Below are 17,721 nucleotides of genomic sequence, written 5' to 3' on the forward strand. Positions count from 1 at the left end.
TGAGTAGGAGCAGGAATGCCAGGTAGAAGGTCGCTGCAGAGCGCAACATGCAGATACGTGTGGTCTGTGTGTGGCATGTGAACGAGAGGGCAGAAATCATGGCAGCACTCTGGTTCCTCGTATTGGCTGAGCACTTCCCACGCTCAAGGCCCTGCCTGAAGCGCTCAACGGTCTCACGCCGACCCCAAGAAGGAGGTCGTTATCCCACCTGGCGGATGAGGAGATGGAGACTCCCTGGGGATGGGGGACCTGCTCAAGGTCAACCACACACAGCTGGCATGAGGAGCAGAGGGCTCTGGGGTTCTGCACAGTCTCTGTGTGGACCTTGCTTTCAGAGGTCCCTCATTCAGAGCTGAGCAATGCCTCCCAACTCTGTGGCATCAGGGCTAGGCGCCTGGACGCTCGAGGCCCCCGAGCACCTCTCACATGTTGTTTCCTGGCAGAAATCTTTCGGGATCCTTGTCTACCCATCTTTGACCCGAGTTGCAAACCCAGCTTTGCGCCCGTCCCTGGATGGGGCCTAATTCACCTGAGAAGCTTTTTCTTGGCTAAGAATGTTAACACACATGGTTCCCCAGAGGTAACGTTTGTTTTTTTAACATTCTGTTTTAAATGCATATGGAAGAAGTCAAGTTTTTAAACCCAGTTTTAGGTCCCTTTTGAGGTCCTGAGAGTCAGATGTGGAGGCTGGGCCCTGGTTTGGTGGTGGAGGGCACGGGGCTCTCCTAAGGCTGGAGGCAGATTCCCAGGCAGCTGCTTGTTCTCACACAGGTGCTGCCCCCTCCCCCCCACAATGAGCTCCCGGGCCAGCGTCACTTCTCCCCAGGGAACCTCTGATTTTTCCTCTGGCTCTTTGTTCAGTTTCCTTTCCTGCCAGCTCTTATTCTTCCATCAGCAGGAAGAGATGACAAAACCCGGAGCCAAGGCTTCCTTTAGCCAGCCCTCACCGTGCCCCGCATGGACATGTCTGAGCCTCGCGGAGAACAATGGAGCTCTCATGGCTCAGGCGGGCCTTTGGGTCTGCTTCCTCTGGATCCTCTTCATCCTTATCGGCTGGTCTGCATCATCCTCATGGATCATTGCCTGTTAGAAGGCCATGGATATTCTTGTCTGTCTTTTGGTGGACCTTACACTCCTTTCTCTTAGGTCCGTACCTAGGATTAGAACTGACAGTCCGTCTCTGAAGACTGGCAAATTAGAGGGGCGTCTGGGGGGCTCAGTCGGTGAAGCGTCTGCCTTCGGCTCAGGTCATGATCCTGGGGTCCTGGGATCAGTCCTGCATCGGGCTCTCTGCTCAGTGAGAGTCTGCCTCTCCCTCTCTCTCTGCCTGCCGCTCCCCCTGCTTGTGCTCTCTCTCTCTCTCTGTGTCAAATAAATCAATAAAATCTAAAAAAAAAAAAAGACTGGTAAATTAGAGTCTGCGGAATTTGCAGGCTTGATTAGCCATTCCGCAGGTGGGCAGAGGGAGAGTTGGCATGGGGCGCATAGCCTCCTGGACTTCTGGCAGGAGCACCCACTCAGAGCTGCAGCAAGCCCTTTGCAGCGAGGCGGCCCAGTGCACCCCTCAGCCAGACCGGGCCCAGGTCTCATGGCAACCCGAGATGCCTAAGTGAAAGTGGTGGGTGCTCTGGCCGTTCTTCTCTGCAAGGATGCAGTAAATAAAAACAGGAAGATGGGACCGAGCAGGGACTGCTTTTGTGACCTGTAAGCTGGAAGCAGGATTGTAGATCCCAGGCTTTCCAAACCTCCGGCGGGGTCCCTGGGACCAGGAACGCCGACATGCTTGGTCCTGCTGTGTGCGGGGAGTGATGATGTCGAGCCAGGCGAATGCACCTGCCCCTCCCTGCCCCTGCGTGAGGGCCATGACCTTAAGTTGAAGACCCCAACAGCAAGAGATGACCTTCCAACTTTGTTGATGAAAATTAGAAAAGCACTAAAGTTTATTAAACGGAGGCAACAAGATGTGGAGATTAAAGTGTGGCCTTTGAAGACTGGATCGTCTGCTTACTACCCATCCTGCCTAGTCCCCTGGCCTCAATCTCCCCTTCTGTGAAACGGGGATAATTCAAGGGTCTGCCCTGATAAGGTGGTGCGGGTTAAACAAGCCACGGTGACTTCTCAGAACAGGGCCCAGCAAATACTGAGCACTCAAGAAATGCTAACCGGTATTTCTGAAGCTTGGAAAATAATACTCAGCATCTCTAGTTGTTAAGTAATTTTATTTGTATGTGTTTTCATTTTCCATCTTAAGCTTGTAATTAAAATCCTCATGGATCAGCAGAAGCAAGTAAAGTGCAGAAGAGAATGGGTGGATACGAGAGAGATTGTGTAATTTAATTAAAACCTGAAACAAGAAAAGCAGTCTTCTGTATGTCTGCTCCTTAAGCTCCCAAGTGGGCAAGCCAGGAGCCACACACCAGACCCTGTCCTTGCCCTTGAGAAACAGCAGATGGTTGGGGTGCTTTGGGGGGCCATCCCTTCTTCCGGATCCTGGTACCTTACCCTCATCAGCATCAACAGCATTACCCAAGAAGGAGACACTCATAGTAAAGGAGCTGCTTAGAGCCACTGAGGCCCTGGGGAACCCCCTCAATGTTTTGTTGCCAACTTGAAACTCACTAGAAGGAATTAACACCTCCGTCTTGGCCCTTCAGTACTTCTGTCCTCATAGATCCTTCAGTTGGAGGGACTCGGGGTTCATCCAGGGGTTTCCTGGCTTGCTGCTGCTGGAAACCCTCTGTAGCACCCTGACAGAGGCAGGGATGCTCCGCGATGGGAGCCCCAGGTTTGGGGGCGACTCCCCGCCATCCCCCTCCCTCCACGCCGGAGTTCCTTCTTTTCCCCCATTCCCAGCAGAGTCCAGCTGTGTCCGTGGGGTGGCACAGAGACCAAAGCAACTCCTTTGGTTCCTCCTTCTGCAGGTTCTTGCCTGCCCCAGGTATGGAAAGGCCACCACCAGAGTCAACATCCAGGGATCCAAGTGCTTAGGCCCAGATAGAGTCCTTGTGTATCTCCCCCATCAGGACAGGCACCCGCCTCCAGACCTCCGGTTGAAGTCTTCCTAATACCCAGGACAAGCCACTTAACTCACCTGGCCCAGGGCAAAATGAAGGTGCAGGCCATTGTTAAAAATGAAGAATTTCGGGCGCCTGGGTGGCTCAGTCGTTAAGCGTCTGCCTTCGGCTCAGGTCATGGTCTCAGGGTCCTGGGATCGAGTCCCGCATCGGGCTCCCTGCTCTGCAGGGAGCCTGCTTCTCCCTCTCCCACTCCCCCCACTTGTGTTCCCTCTCTCGCTGTGTGTCTCTCTGTCAAATAAATAAATAAAATCTTTAAAAAAAAAAAAAAAAAAAAAAAGAAACTAAAAAAAAAGAAAAGAAAAAAAAAAATGAAGAATTTCAAGGTGGCGACAGCAGTGTTGAGCTAAGCACAGGGGCCCCTGCTGGCCGTGCAGGCCACATGCCCGTGAAGCTGGCTCATGACCCAGGTGCACCTGCTCCTTGCCAGGTCCTGAGATTTCTGAAGCTCCTTGCCTCTGTTTGTCTTTTTTTTTTCTTGGAAATATAATTCCCCTACTGTCAAATTCACCCTTTACAGTTCAGTGGGTTTTAGTACATTGACATTTTTTATTGATATTTTAATGTAATGTGCATTTCTGTGATTGTTAGTGAGATCAAGTGTTTTTTTTTCCCTTATGTTTATCAGTCACTTGTATTTCTTCTATGTGTTGCCTTCTCATACTTTGTCATTGTTTTTTCTGTTGGCTTGTTTATCTTTCCCTCATTGATAACAGAAGTTATTTATATGGTCTGTGTAATAATCTGTTATCTGTTACATACTGCAAATACTTTCTCTTCTTCTGCTGCTTGTGTTTTTAAACAAGACCTTATTGTTTAGAACAGTTTTAGATTTACAGAAAAGTTGGGAAGACGGTACAGAGTGTTCCCTTAGACCCCATACCCCATGTCCTCTATTATTAACGCCTTACATTAGTATGGCTCTTCTGTTACAATTAATGATTGTACACTATTTTGTTGTCATGTCTCCTTAGGCTCCTCTTGGCTGTGACAATTTCTGACACTTTTCTTGTTTTTGATAGCCTTGACAGGCTTAAGGAGTACTGGGCAGATATTTTGTAGAATGTCCCTTTACTGGATTTCTCTGATGGTCTTCTCATGATTAATTTTGACCTATGAGTTTTGGGGAGGAAGACCACAATGGTAAAGTACGATTTTCCTCACTTGGTATCAGTAGTTCATACTCTCCACATGATTTATCACTGTTGCTGTTGACCTTGATCACTTAGCTCCTCCACTGTAAAGTTAGGCTTTGCCCCTCTTCCTACACTGTCCTCCTTGGAAGGAGGTCCCTATGCACCACCACACAGAAGGAGTAGGGAGTTTGCTCTGCCCCCTCAAGGGCAGAGTATCTACGGAAATTATTTGAAATTCTTCTACCCAGGAGATTTATCTCTTCTCCCCCATATATTATTTATTCATTCATTTTATAGCAGCATGGTCTCATGGGTATTTATTTTATTGTATTCGGATTATAATCCAATACTACTTTATTTTGTTGCTCAAATTGTCACTGTTTTGGCCATTGGGAGCTCTTCCAGCACTCCTGTGTCCCTTTGATACAGCTCCATGAATGTGGGTTTGCTTGTTTTTTGTTTGTTTTGTAGCCCTTCCTTCTTTTCTGGCACCATACGACGCTCCAGGCCCTTCTTGTATATTTCTGCCCCTGTCATACAATCAGCCGTTTCTCCAAGGAGCCCAGGTTCCTTACATTGGAAAATGGTATTAGAAACCAAGACCTGGGTGCTAGGTCTGTTTGTTACTACTGGAATTTTGTTTCTTTCAGGCCTTCTCAGCTGACCGAGAAAGGAAATACATTACACTAACCCAAGCGTATACACATATCTATAAATGTTTCTGCATGTAACTTTCTGTGTCTATACTGAGCTAAACACGAGTTCACACCCATGTCTCAACTCTGCTCCATTACCCCATGGATTATTCTAGCCTCCTTCTCTTGCTTCTCTGTGAATTCCCACTCCCAATAGTGAGGAACCTGGCACCTACTCTCCACCACCCATTTAGTTAATTGTTCAATTCCAGGATACATGTTTCAGAACTGCTAACCCATACCCCTGTGGGAGACAATTGTATCAACCAGAGTAAAATGCCCAACACTGTATGATAGAGAAGTCCTTGGTGATTAAGTAAGGATGGGGTTAACTTGCAGTTGTCGGTAGAGGTTGGGTGCTCAACTCCAGAAGTGTCTGAGAGTCTGTGAATATCCTTGGCCAAGATATGGATTAATTATCCTTACTGGTGATTTACAAAGTGCTTTTTAAAGTCCAAAACTCTCTTGGAGGCATCCTGTACTGCATGTCTACGTTATTTCTTTAAAATGTAGAGAGCGATGATTTGCATTTGGTTTACATGATTATCCAGCATGACTTTAACTATGTGACTAGTAGGTATAAAAGACCCCTCAGTAAGCCTGTGCCTTGGCTTCCCAAGACCAGGGTCTCCCACATGTATCAAGAAGAAAGTGCTCACATGTGTTTTTGAAATGAAGGATGAGATAGAAACATTTTTTTCATGGTGCTGATAATGCAATAGAAAATGTGCTTCATAGTAGCTTTCTTATGTGATTTCGGTGATACATTCAGTAGCTAGAAGAGCTTGAAGTTATAACTTCAGGGTCAAAACGACATGATTTAAAATTCTGTGGATTCAATAACAGAATACCTTAAGACACCTGCCCTATGGTGCAAATGGTTAAACATGGAGGATTTAATGTTTTCCCAATGTTAGATAATTCTTTTCAGAAAAAGATAATTCATCAGAGAAAAAAATCTATGGTACATTTAAAAATGTATTTAAAAGACATCCAGGGGCACCTGGGTGGCTCAGTTGGGTGAATGTCTGCCTCTGGCTCAGGTCATGATCTCGGGGTCCTGAGATCCAGCCCCACGTCTGAGCTTCCTGCTCAGGGGGGAGTCTGCTTCTCCCTCTGCCTCTGCCCCTCCCTGCTCCCTGCTCGTGCTTTCTCAAATAGATAAAAAAGCAGTCTCAAATAGATAAATAATCTCAAATAGATAAAAAAATCTTTAAAAAAAATTAAAAAAATAAAAGACACATCCAAACACTCCAATAGGATACAAACAAGTACTTCCTAGAACTCAAGACATCAGAAAGAATTAGAAACCCACCCGTTTCTGGGACTAGGGAGGTAAGGGAAAGAGGGAGAAGTTGGGAAAGGATACAAACTTTCAGCTATCAGATGAATAGGGTGGGGATATAATGTAAAACATGGTGACTATAACTGACACCGTATTGTATAATTAAGAGAGTAGAAATTAAGTCTTCTCACCAAAAAAAAAAAAAATATGTGAGGTGATGGATGGGTGGGTTAGTTAACTAGAAGCAGAGGATCCTTTCACAGTGAATATGTATATCAAACTATTGTACACACTTTAAATATTTTACAATTTTATATGTCAGTTACACCTCAATAAAGCTGGGGGTGGGGTGGGGAAGTAACCCACTTGTCTTCATCTCTCTGCTTAAAATATTTAGCGTTCCTACTTTTGCATGTGACAAGCAAAGAAAAAAAGGAAAAAAGAAAAAAAAAGGTTTTGCTGACTCAGATCTGATAACTGTACCAAAGCTCCACAATTTCTGGCCCACATTTAGTTCAAATATCCAGAACTGACTGGCCGGGCTGCTGCCTTTCCAAGCAACCCAGAAAGTGAATTAGGATTTCATAGTTTAATAGAAATAAAGGGTCAGAGAAGAATCCAGGTAAACATGGGACCGGAAGAGTGGCTCAAGCTCTCTTCACAGACCAGAGATGGGCTCTGTCAGGGAAGATGACCCTAGAAAGAAACGGCTTAGTTTGTGTGTTTCTGCACTGCCCCCTGCTGGCTGATCCTGGAACATTACTTCCTCCTGCCCCTAGTCTCTAGGAAGACCTCACAGGATGCCATATTGCCGCTCTTGGGAGGCAGGGGACTCCTCAGAGCAAGTGTTGAGTTGGAGGCTGATGGATTTGGCTGAGGCCCTATATCGGGGAAGACCAGGCCTGGAAAGTGGGCTTGAACAGCAACAGAAGAACCACTTCCCTGGAGCATATCAGAATAAGTGCTGGAGCCTCCAAGACAAAGTGATAGCATCTTTAGTGGAAGGAAAGAGATTCAGGGGCAGTGGAATTTGGGCAGGTAGAGAGAGATTGAAGACCCCATCCTGAGGGCTCTAGTCCCTGCAGACAGTCTGGCGAGATGGGGGCACCAGCTGTGTAAAGGAACACAAGGTGACTAAAATGCATGGTTGGGTTTGAAGACACAGTCCACTATGGGAAATACACGAGCACGTGAATAATCGTGTCACAGAGTGACAAGGGGGCCAGTTATCTCCTCTAGAATCTTAGGACGGGTCTCCCTGAGGTCATGTCTGATCTACTCACAGTAGGTGAGTAGGAATTGCAGGGTAGGAATTCTATAGGGAGGGAGTGTGGGGTGGGGATCACTTGAGAGAGTTTGGTGATATGGTGGGACTGTAGGCATGTGCTGGGATTACGGAAGGTGAGCTTGGAGAACCAGGCAGGACCGGCTTATGAAGGACCTCATGCACTTGGTTGAGGCACCATGACCTTCTTCTGGGCAAGGTGGAACATCTTTAGAGGATTTTAAATAGATTTAGAGGGCCCTCATTAGTGAGGAACAGTAGATCCAAAACAGGCTGTAGAGATCACTTCATTCTGCTTTCTTTGAAGAATCATAAGTGTGTACAACTTTCATTGTTTCTGATACATCTGAAGGGTGTTCTCATAAACCTGCCCTATCCCTTTTCAGTGATTTTGTACTTTGCCTTTTTTGTGGTACAGGTAAACTCCGGACTACTTGGGCTTTTGTGTGAGAAGGAAGACGAAGAAATTCATCCCAGATCACACTGAGCCACTTATATAATGTCGCTATGACAGTGAAGAAGATATGATAAGTTCTGCTAAGACATGACATATTCTCCCAAGTGGGAATATGAGTAGTTAGGAAGGAGTAAATTGGGCTTCCTTAGGCAAGATAGTGACATTCATTCATTCAGTCATTCATTGGGCTGATGCATTCAGCCCCGTGCTAGGTGCTGTGTGCAATACAAAAGAGGCAGAAATCCCAGCTCTTATCCCTAGGGAATCTATATTCTGCTTGGGAATACATGGAAGGAGGCCATGACAGCAAAGTAAGATAGTGCAGTATGGACAGGTGTTAAAGACATTTCAAAGGGATACAGGAGATCTTTGTGGAATCAGGGATCCTGAGGTAGGGTCAAGGGCCCGCTGATGGCCCTCTATAGGAAGCACCCAGGATAAGCACCCCAAATCCAGAAACCCTGAGACCTTGGACAGAGAACTTTGCTGGTGTAGGATTTGCATAGCAAGCAGGCGAGATCCTGCTGCATCTCGTCTTAGTCAGCTTGGGCTGCTATAACCAAATACTATACACTGGGTGGTTTATAAACAACAGAAATTTATTTCTCAGAGTTCTGGAGTCTGAGAGTCCAAGAGAAAGAGACTGGCAGATTCGGGGTCTGGTGGTGTCAGATTCGATTCCTGGCTCATAAACCATGGGCTCTTTGTGTCCTTATATGGCAGAAGAGGGGAGGGAGCTCTTTGGGGTCTCTTTTATAAGGGCACTAATTCCATTCATGAAGGCCCCACCCTCATGACCTGATCACCTCCCAGAAGCCCCTCCTCCTAATACTGTTACACTGGGCATTAGGATTCCAACAGAGGAATTTTAGGAGGACACAAACATTCAGAATCTAGCACATCCTCTTCCCCACCTCCAGGCACTCAGGCCTTGTAAATTTGGGCTATATATCTGAGACAGTAGTCTCTGAAGCTAATAGCTAGCGGCATCTTCATTATCTTTAACACTCACTCAAGATGAGCTGATAAAGCACCTTTTTCCGGAAAGATCTCTATAATTATAAGTTGAAGCTACTCTCATCACATCTTTTGATGCTTAGATGCACATTCTTTTGCTAAACAAGAACATCTTTTTTTTTTTTTTTTTTAAACTATTGCCCTAGTTTTTAGGTCAAATATTGTATTCAATGTTTCTGGCATATTCTTTACCAGGCCTTCCAACTAAGCTGTGGTGTGCTATTTACAGTTAGAAAAATGAATATTTAAAGCAAGCTTGGAGGCATTTCTTTATTTCCTGATTTCAACTGGAGGTGAGAAGGCCACCAGCACTTGGAATCCACAGGCTAAGGTGAGCTACTTGGCAGGCTTGGCCTTGTGGAATGGTCTGTCTTATAAAAGCAGGTGAAATGGCATATGGTGGGCACCCAGAAAGTTTGAAAGTCAGATTGGGCTCATTTTCTCAAGTGTTAAAGTGTCTTTGTCTTGTGTTTGTTTCTTCCTGTGCCTTCAACTCTCACCATTAGGAGATGGAGCCAGCATTATCTGGAGCCCACTCAAACCATGCAGATAGCAGGCTGGAAACACTAGGCATCAATGCCTTTTGGGAGTTGTCCTCAACCAATGATGACACGTGTTGGTGTATAAATTCCCCATCTCCCTCACCCTCAGTTGGGGTAACTCTGAGCACATTTTCTATGCCGCCTCCCAGAGTGTCCCAGCAGAATTAAGTTCCAGTTGCCCACAGAGTGCATTTGCTAATGCCCCCTTTACTTCCTCACTTCCAGTGTTTCTGGAGTTCACTTCCCTAATATACTATTTGTATATGGATCCTTGTCTCAGGACCGATTTCTGGGGGAACCCAGCCCAAGACAGCAATTAACCTATACAGCAACACGATCTCCTAAATGAAAGGAGAATGAAAGAAGGCGGCTCTCCTTGGACACGATCAAGTGTATTTACAATCTTCATTTTAGATCTTACCTTTTTGTCTTGTCACAGTGAATTCTGATGTAATTGACCTTTATTTTGTGCCAGCTATTTCCAAATGCATCCTCTTATTTGATTTTCATGAGGTAGGTGGTATTATGTCCACCATTATAGACTAAAAACCCTGAAGTTCGAAGAGGTGAAATGATTTGCCCAAAGACCCCATACACGGGGCAGGGCTGGAGCTCGGGTCTTCTGCCTCTCCAGCTTCTGCATTCCATAGAAGTGCCCCGAGGAACTCCACGACATCCTGAGACCTTCCTGGCCTGGAGAAGAAACCCCCAGAGTGGAGCTCAGTCGACCATTCAGATGGAGAGTTTGTCTTATTGAGAAACTGATTTCTTCTCAAGCACAGCAACGCAGAGGCTAGGAGGAACCTCCTACCTCCAGACAGGCTCCAATTCACTGTGGAGAACACCCGGGAAAGCAGCCCAGAGCCTTGACGTCTTTCTCCCATTGTCTTGGGGCTGGGAAGTATTGAGACGCCTTGGTGGTGTTGCCCTGGAAGGGAGTGGGAGTGTGGGCAAATGGCGGCCATCAAGACCCTCAGGGCATAGAGCTAGGTTTGGGCCCAGCCCAGGGGAAGGTAGATCTTCAAAGGGATTGTGGCATACTTGCCTTTCCTCCTACATGGGAACACAGGGGAAGTTAAGAAGTAACACACAGAATTAATTGTGGCTAAATAGCTATACCAGGCCAGATGCCTATGGATCTCTTCGACTGGCTGTTGCCAGTGTCCCCCACCTATCTGCAGTCTTCTCCAGAAAACCGGCCCTGGGCAGCAGGCACTGCCTCTCCGATCACACTCCCCCCCAATTCTAGGAAGGCTTGCAGCCCAATCCTGCTGGGATGCAGTTCACACTCCAGAGCTTCCTGCAGGATCAGGTTGAGGACTGACTCCAGCTGAACCCATATCTTTGCTTGGCATCATCTCTTTCCTATTGTTTCCTTGCTTCCCTTACTCCCTTTCCGGTTTCTTGTAAGAAGCTTTTCCCAAAAAATCACATGTGCTAGAATTTCCTTCTCAAGTTCCGCTTCCAGGGAAATGGACCTGAGACAAAAGCTAACATTTATAAAGCGTTTACTATGTGTCAGCCACCTTGCAAAGCATTCTACATGTATTATCTTATAGATAAACATATTTATAACAAACCTGTGGGGCAGAAATTATTCTTATCTCACAGATGAAAAAACTGATAATCTGAGAGGTTAATGTGTTTCCCTAAGGTCATATAGCTGATGTGGAAGGGCTAGACTGTTTTTTTTTTAAGATTTTATTTATTTATTTGAGACAGAGAGAATGAGCTAGAGAAAGCATGAGGGGGAGGAGGGTCAGAGGGAGAATCAGACTCCCTGCCGAGCAGGGAGCCCGATGTGGGACTCGATCCCGGGACTCCAGGATCATGACCTGAACCGAAGGCAGTCGCTTAACCGACTGAGCCACCCAGGCGCCCCAGAAGGGCTAGATTTTGAACTCAAGTTTCTGGTTCTGGAATCTTTGCTCTCAAGTGCTGGATTTTTTTCAGGTAAGATTAATTTACCTGATTAACTTACCTGGATTAACCGCCCCTCCCCCCCCTCCCCAGGCATGGCGGGGCAGGGCTGTGAAGCTCAGGAAATTCCTTAGCCGCACCTTTGAGACAGCAGAAGTAGGACCCTGAGCCTTGAGAAGAGGTGCTCATTTAAAAAACAAAAACGAAAACAAAAAAACAGCATTCATTCAGCACCATCTGTATGCCAAGACCTGGGTTAGGTGCTGTTGGTTTAGAACTCATCATGGCAGAGTGAGACTCAAAGATGGTTTCAGCCTGATGGCTCTGCACTCCCACCCCTCCTCTGTTTGCTCGCATGGGTCCAGCGGACCCCAGGCGGCTCACAGGGTCTGCTTCTGGCACCCTTCCCTTGACCTTTGCACCTGTGCTGTCCAGGGCCCTTGCCCCAGGCGACCTGCCCTGCAGGGTCAGCTGAAGGCCTTGAGAGCTGTTTCCCCTGCTCCCTGGCTGGTGTGCAGAGACCCTCCACACGCTTCTCTCTGGTGCGGTCCCCCTCACGCCCCACAGTAAAGGGGTTCTAACACCTTGGGACAAAGGCAGAGGCTCTGTTCTGCCACTTGGGTCTGGTCAGAGCCAACAAAGAGCCTGGGCCTTCCCAGGGGCCCAAGGACAGGGACTTGTCCATCTTCTGTCCCCTGGCGTGGTCAGCAGCCCTGAGACACCCAGGTGGGTGCATGGTCTGGCTACTGGCCAAAAGTGCCCACTGTGTAACAGCAGAGAGCTCCCTGCCCCCAAGGGCCAGTGGCCAAGCTCAACCTGCTTACATGTGGCTGGAATCCTGGATGCTATGGGCAACCTTGGTGGGGACAAGTGGGAGGAGACAGCTGAAGACCAGAGTGAAGACTCAGAGTGGTTAGTCTACCTGCTTTGGTGAATGTTGGGCTTTTCAAGCTTTTTAGAAAATTGGTTTAATTTACATACAGTGAAGTGTGTAATATTAAGTGTAACATGTGAAAAAAATTACATATTACATGTGCCCATATAACTACTACCAAGAATGAAATACAGAAATACAGAAACTTCCATCCCTGACAAAGTTCCCTCTTCCTTCCTTCCTTCCTTCCCAGTTCGGGGACCCCCACCCCCACCCCCACATACACCACATACAGTGGGGTGTACTCTTTTGCGTTTGGCTTCTGTCACTTAATAATGTAATGTCTGCAAGATTCATCCATGTTCCGTGTTCCAGTAATTTGTTCCTTTTATTGCTGAGTGGTATTCCGTTGCATGAATAAACCGCAATGTGATTATCCACTCAGCTCTTGAGGGACACTTGAGTTTTTTCCAGATATGGGTTATTCTGAAGAAGCTGCTATGAACCTTTGGGTACAAGTCTTTGAGTGGATGTATGTTTTCATTTCTCTAGGATCAATCATCCTGCTATGAGTGGGATTTCTGGGCCATATGTTTAACTATTAGAAACTGCCCAGCACTTTTCAAAGTGGAGGAACCAAGTGAAATAAGTCAGATAGAGAAAGAGAAATACTGTATGGACTCACTGATATGGGGAATCTAAAAAGGACAAACTCAAAGAAACGGAGTAGAGCGTTAGTTACCAGGGGGTGAGGAGTGAGGGAAATGGGCATGAACTTCCAGTTATATGATGAACAAGTTTGGGAGTCTAGTGAACAGCATGGTAATTACAGCTAATAAATCCTGTTTATATTGTATATTTGAAAGTTGCTAAGACTGTAGATCTTAAATGTCCTCCCCACAAAAAAGAAATGGTAATTATGTGACGGGATGGAGGTGGTAGCTCACACTACGATGGCAATAATTTGCAATATATGAGTGTGTCAAATCAACACCTTGTACACCTTAAACTTACACCATTGTATATGTCAATTACATTTCAATAAAGCTGGAATAAAAAAGTGGTTTAACCATTTCTTACTCTGGCCAGCAGAATGGGAGAGCTAGGAGTGCGTTTTTTTGTTTTGTTTTGTTTTAGAGAGAGAGCCCACGGAGCGCAAGCAAAGTGTGGAGAGGGAGAGGGAGAGAATCTCAAGCACACTCCCCGTTGAACATGTTGCCTGATGTGGGGTTCAATCTCATGATTGTGAGATCATGACCTGAGGCGAAATTAAGAGTCAGATGCTTAACCGACTGAGCCACCCAGGAGGCCCTAGGAGTGTGTTTCGATGTGCCTCAACCCCATTTAATTTTTAGATTTCAATTTAAACACCAACTCCCAATTTATTTATTTTTTTTAAAGATTTTATTTATTTATTTGAGAGAGAGAGTGAGAGAGAGAAAGAACACAAGAGGGGGGAGCGGGAGAGGGAGAAGCAGACTCCCCGCCGAGCAGGGAGCCCGACGTGGGACTCGATCCCGGGACTCCAGGATCATGACCTGAGCCGAAGGCAGTCGCTTAACCAACTGAGCCACCCAGGCGCCCCCCAACTCCCAATTTAAAACACAGATCCCCTTTACTCATGCATGCAGCTCATCATATGTGAGATTTTTAAAAAAAGATTGATTTATTTATTTTAGAGAGAAAGAGGGGGGGGGCATGGGTGGGGAAGGAGCAGAGGGAGAGAATTTCACTCAGACTCTGTGCTGAGCGCAGAGCCTGATGTGGGGCCTGATCTCACAACCCATGAGATCATGACCTGAGCTAAAACAAGGAGTCAGACACTTAACCGACTGAGCCATCCAAGCGGCCAACATGTGAGATTAATTAAAGAATCATATTCAGGGTTCAAGTCTGTCTCCACCACTGACCTGCTCTAAGCTCCCCTACTGTGGGCCCCATCACCGCACCCCCGAGGGCTGGCATGGATACCCAGCACACAGAAGCGGCTCTGTAAGTGTGTTTCCTAGCAGGCTAGCCGGTGGGTGGAGCCCCGGAGGCCTGGGAGCCCAGGAGGGTTCACTGTGTTCTGTTCTCTGGGGGTCACCCTCTTTCATTTCTCAATGCTGTTGTGCTACTCACAGTCTAGTCTGGTGTTACCCCGGGCTGCGTGCAGTGCCCACACCTGCCACTTCTTTCTAGACCTTGAAGTCTTTGGGCTTCTTCCTGGCCCGCTTCTCTCACTCTTCATTGGCTCTGCCTAAGTATCATCTCCAGTGTCCCTGGGAACAGCTAATTGTCCCTCTTGCAAGCTCCCATAGCAGCCTCACAGGCCCCTTCCAGCTTCTGATGCTTCCCCATCACTGTGGATGGTGCGCATCCCAAAGCGATAGATCCTAAGAGTTTGGTAAATTTCATTATTGCTTAGATTTCCCTCATAGCATTCAGGAAGGTTTTGTTAGAAAGCATGAATGATCACCCTTTATATACTCTGGGGACAGCTACTGAAATAAATTCTGCCCTTAAACTAAACCACTCTACTGTGTAATAGGTGAGTGACCTTAGGCCCGCATGGGCCTGAGTCCCTACGGCAGAGAGACACTGCTGGAGTCCCAGAGCCATGACATTTGCTGGAGTGGGAGGAATTCGGGGGGGCTCCAGCATCCCCCTCGGGAGGAGAAGTGGGTGAGGCAGCGGGTGAGGGCCAGGTAGCCGGACATGAAGCAAGATCCACATGAGTCACCTCAAACTCACCACGCGCCAAACTCAACCTCTTCGTCCCCCTGGGGGTTCTCGCAGCTCTGACTGCCCGCGCCTACGCCCCACCCAGCAGCTAGAGCCGGCTTTCTAAAGGCAAGCCCGCTGTGGCAGTCACCTTCCTAACGCCCTTCAGTCAGTCGGTTCTCTCTCTTCCCTTCACCCTCGCACCTCAAGGGTGCTCCACGGATGAGCAGTACCAGCATCACCTGTGAGCTCGTTTGAACTGCACCATCTCCGGCCACCCCAAACCTGCTGAAGAAGCATCGGCATTTGCCCAAGATCTCCAAGGAACTCGTGTGCCCACTTGAGACGTGCTGCCCTATAGGACACAGGACCCGTAAGAAGGAACCGCTGCTGATCTTGCCCCTGGCACTCTCCAGCCTGGCATCACTCCCCCCCCCCACATCCCTGCGGGGAAACTGAGTGCCTTGCAGCCCCTGGAATAGACCAGTCTTTTTTTTTTTTTTCTTTCTTTTTTTGCATGACATTGCCCCTTTCCAGTCTTCTCCCCCGGGTACCCACATCCATCCTTTCAGACTCGCCCTCTCTGGAGACTGTCTTACTGGTGCTCAGGGCTCGCACAAGGCACGGTCAGCACCCCGAAGGCAAGGCGGTGGCTCGTTCCCTCATTGCTGTCTCTGCAGAGCTCTGTGCACGGTCATGCCCGTGATAGCACGTCCATGACGATCTACTGCCACGTGATCCTGAACTCCAGCGGCCGCCACCCCAGGGGCCACGGGTGGGGAGAGAGATCAGAGGGCAATCTTCAACCCATCTAGAGCACCGCCCCCCACTTGAAATGACTTCAGCTGTGACTTGGGAGGGCTATCAACACTGTCGGGGGAATGAATGAATCTGTGTAAAGGTGACGTGGCAAACAGTTGAGTATGCTGTGCTGGAGCCAGTCACGCAGTCTCCCCGGGAGCGACTGCCCCCATGTCTTCCACTTCCAGCAGCAACTACGAGCACTAGCCGCTCAGAATTAGCAAGGTGCATTAATCATGTTTATTTTCTGGATATCATGAAGTTTTGATATCTTAAAAAAAACCTTTCTGATGGGGGAGAGACTGCCCTCCCAGGGCCAGCCAGTTCTTAGAGACAGCAAGGGGCTCAGCTGGGAGCTTGCCGCTGAGATGCGAGGTCATCAATCCGGAGCCCATCTCCTACGTCCAGGCGCCCTGGGAGGTGGTATTCCTCTACTTTCACCAGCCAGCCCGAGTACCAGAGACTAGAGACCACCACGATAGCCCAAAGCCCACTGAAATGATTCACCCTAGCTTCACTCTGTCTTGCCCTTCCTGAGGAAACCGCAGGCAAGCCTTCTGACCTAGGCTCTCCCCTGTTCCTACCGCTGCCTTTTGACCCAAGCCTGGGGTTCCTCCCACCGCCCTGCGTGAGGAGCCATGCTTCTCACTTCTAGGGGGATTGTGAGTCACATTAAACTTGTCTTCCAATGGCATTGACCTCTTCATGTTGTCACTCAGTCAGCTTTATAAATTAAGACCAGGGCACAGGGTACTGGAACTGGGCAAATGGTACACACCAGATCCCCCCCAAGCTCCCAGAGACCTGGCATAGCAGCAGTGTGTGTGTGTGTGCGTGCATGTGTGTGCACCCCAACAGCAGGGCGTTCTTGCCCAGCAGCAGAGCTCCAGCACAGGGTAGATCGACACACGGTAGGAACTCAATAAATGTTGGTCAAATGAAGGCATGGATTCACTCACAAAATGCCCAAGACAAGACAAAGAAAGACATTAGCTAAAATGTTGAATGTAAGTTAGGAGCTGAGATAGTGCCCAGAGCAAAAAGTATCTGTAATCCTAGGTAAAAACCATCTACTAAGGCAAAGGGCCAATGGCCTTGAAATATAGACGTGAAGCCTCCCGAGACAGGGTCAGGTCCTGCCCTGAGTGAGTCTGGCAGCTGGACTTCTGGAACATCCAACTGCACAGATCAGTGCTCCCCAAGTTGAGTGGGAGCAGGTTTGCAGACCACAGTAATTTTGAAATTCTAGGAGGAAATTTTTAGAATCTGTTCTTGTGACAAGGAGCCCAGAAAAGTCCTTTAACTTTGGATGGGTGGAGGTCCCTCCACGCTTTGGCTATGCCATGTGAGCCAAAAGCTGAGGAAAACCCACCGACCCTTTGTCTCCTGCTCCCCTTTATTTTTTTTCCCCGGGGGAGCAGAGTTGATGGTGGGGTTTGGCTTAGGCACAGGGAGGGATAAATGACATTTAAGAGACACTAAAAGGGGGCACCTGGTGGCTCAGTTGGTTAAGCGTCTGCCTTTGGCTCAGGTCATGATCCTGGAGTCCCGGGATCGAGTCCCACGTCAGGCTCCCTGCTTGGCAGGGAGTCTGCTTCTCCCTCTGACCTTCCCCCTTCTCATGTGCTCATACTCTCTCTCTCAAATTAAAAAAGAGAGAGAGAGACCCTAAAAGGGTTGTGGACACAATTTCAATGTGTGTGTGTATGTGTGTGTGTGTGTTTTCCCCACACATCTAAGCAATTCTCCAATACAGTTGGGTGTCCTCTAATTCTCTTTTTTCCCCAAGTTTTTATTTAAATTCTGGGTGTCGTATAATTCAACTCAGTTCTGACCCTAGTACTGTCAGATCACACAGGTTAAGGGCTCAGTCCTCCAAGACTGCCCCCCCCCCCTTAGATACCAATTCTAGGTCTAGGGTGTCACCTGTGT

This window comes from Mirounga angustirostris, unplaced genomic scaffold (assembly GCF_029215605.1).
Source record: "Mirounga angustirostris isolate CCGP_5_RB_7025 unplaced genomic scaffold, mMirAng1.0.hap1 SCAF_10, whole genome shotgun sequence".
In the NCBI taxonomy this organism is placed as follows: domain Eukaryota; kingdom Metazoa; phylum Chordata; class Mammalia; order Carnivora; family Phocidae; genus Mirounga; species Mirounga angustirostris.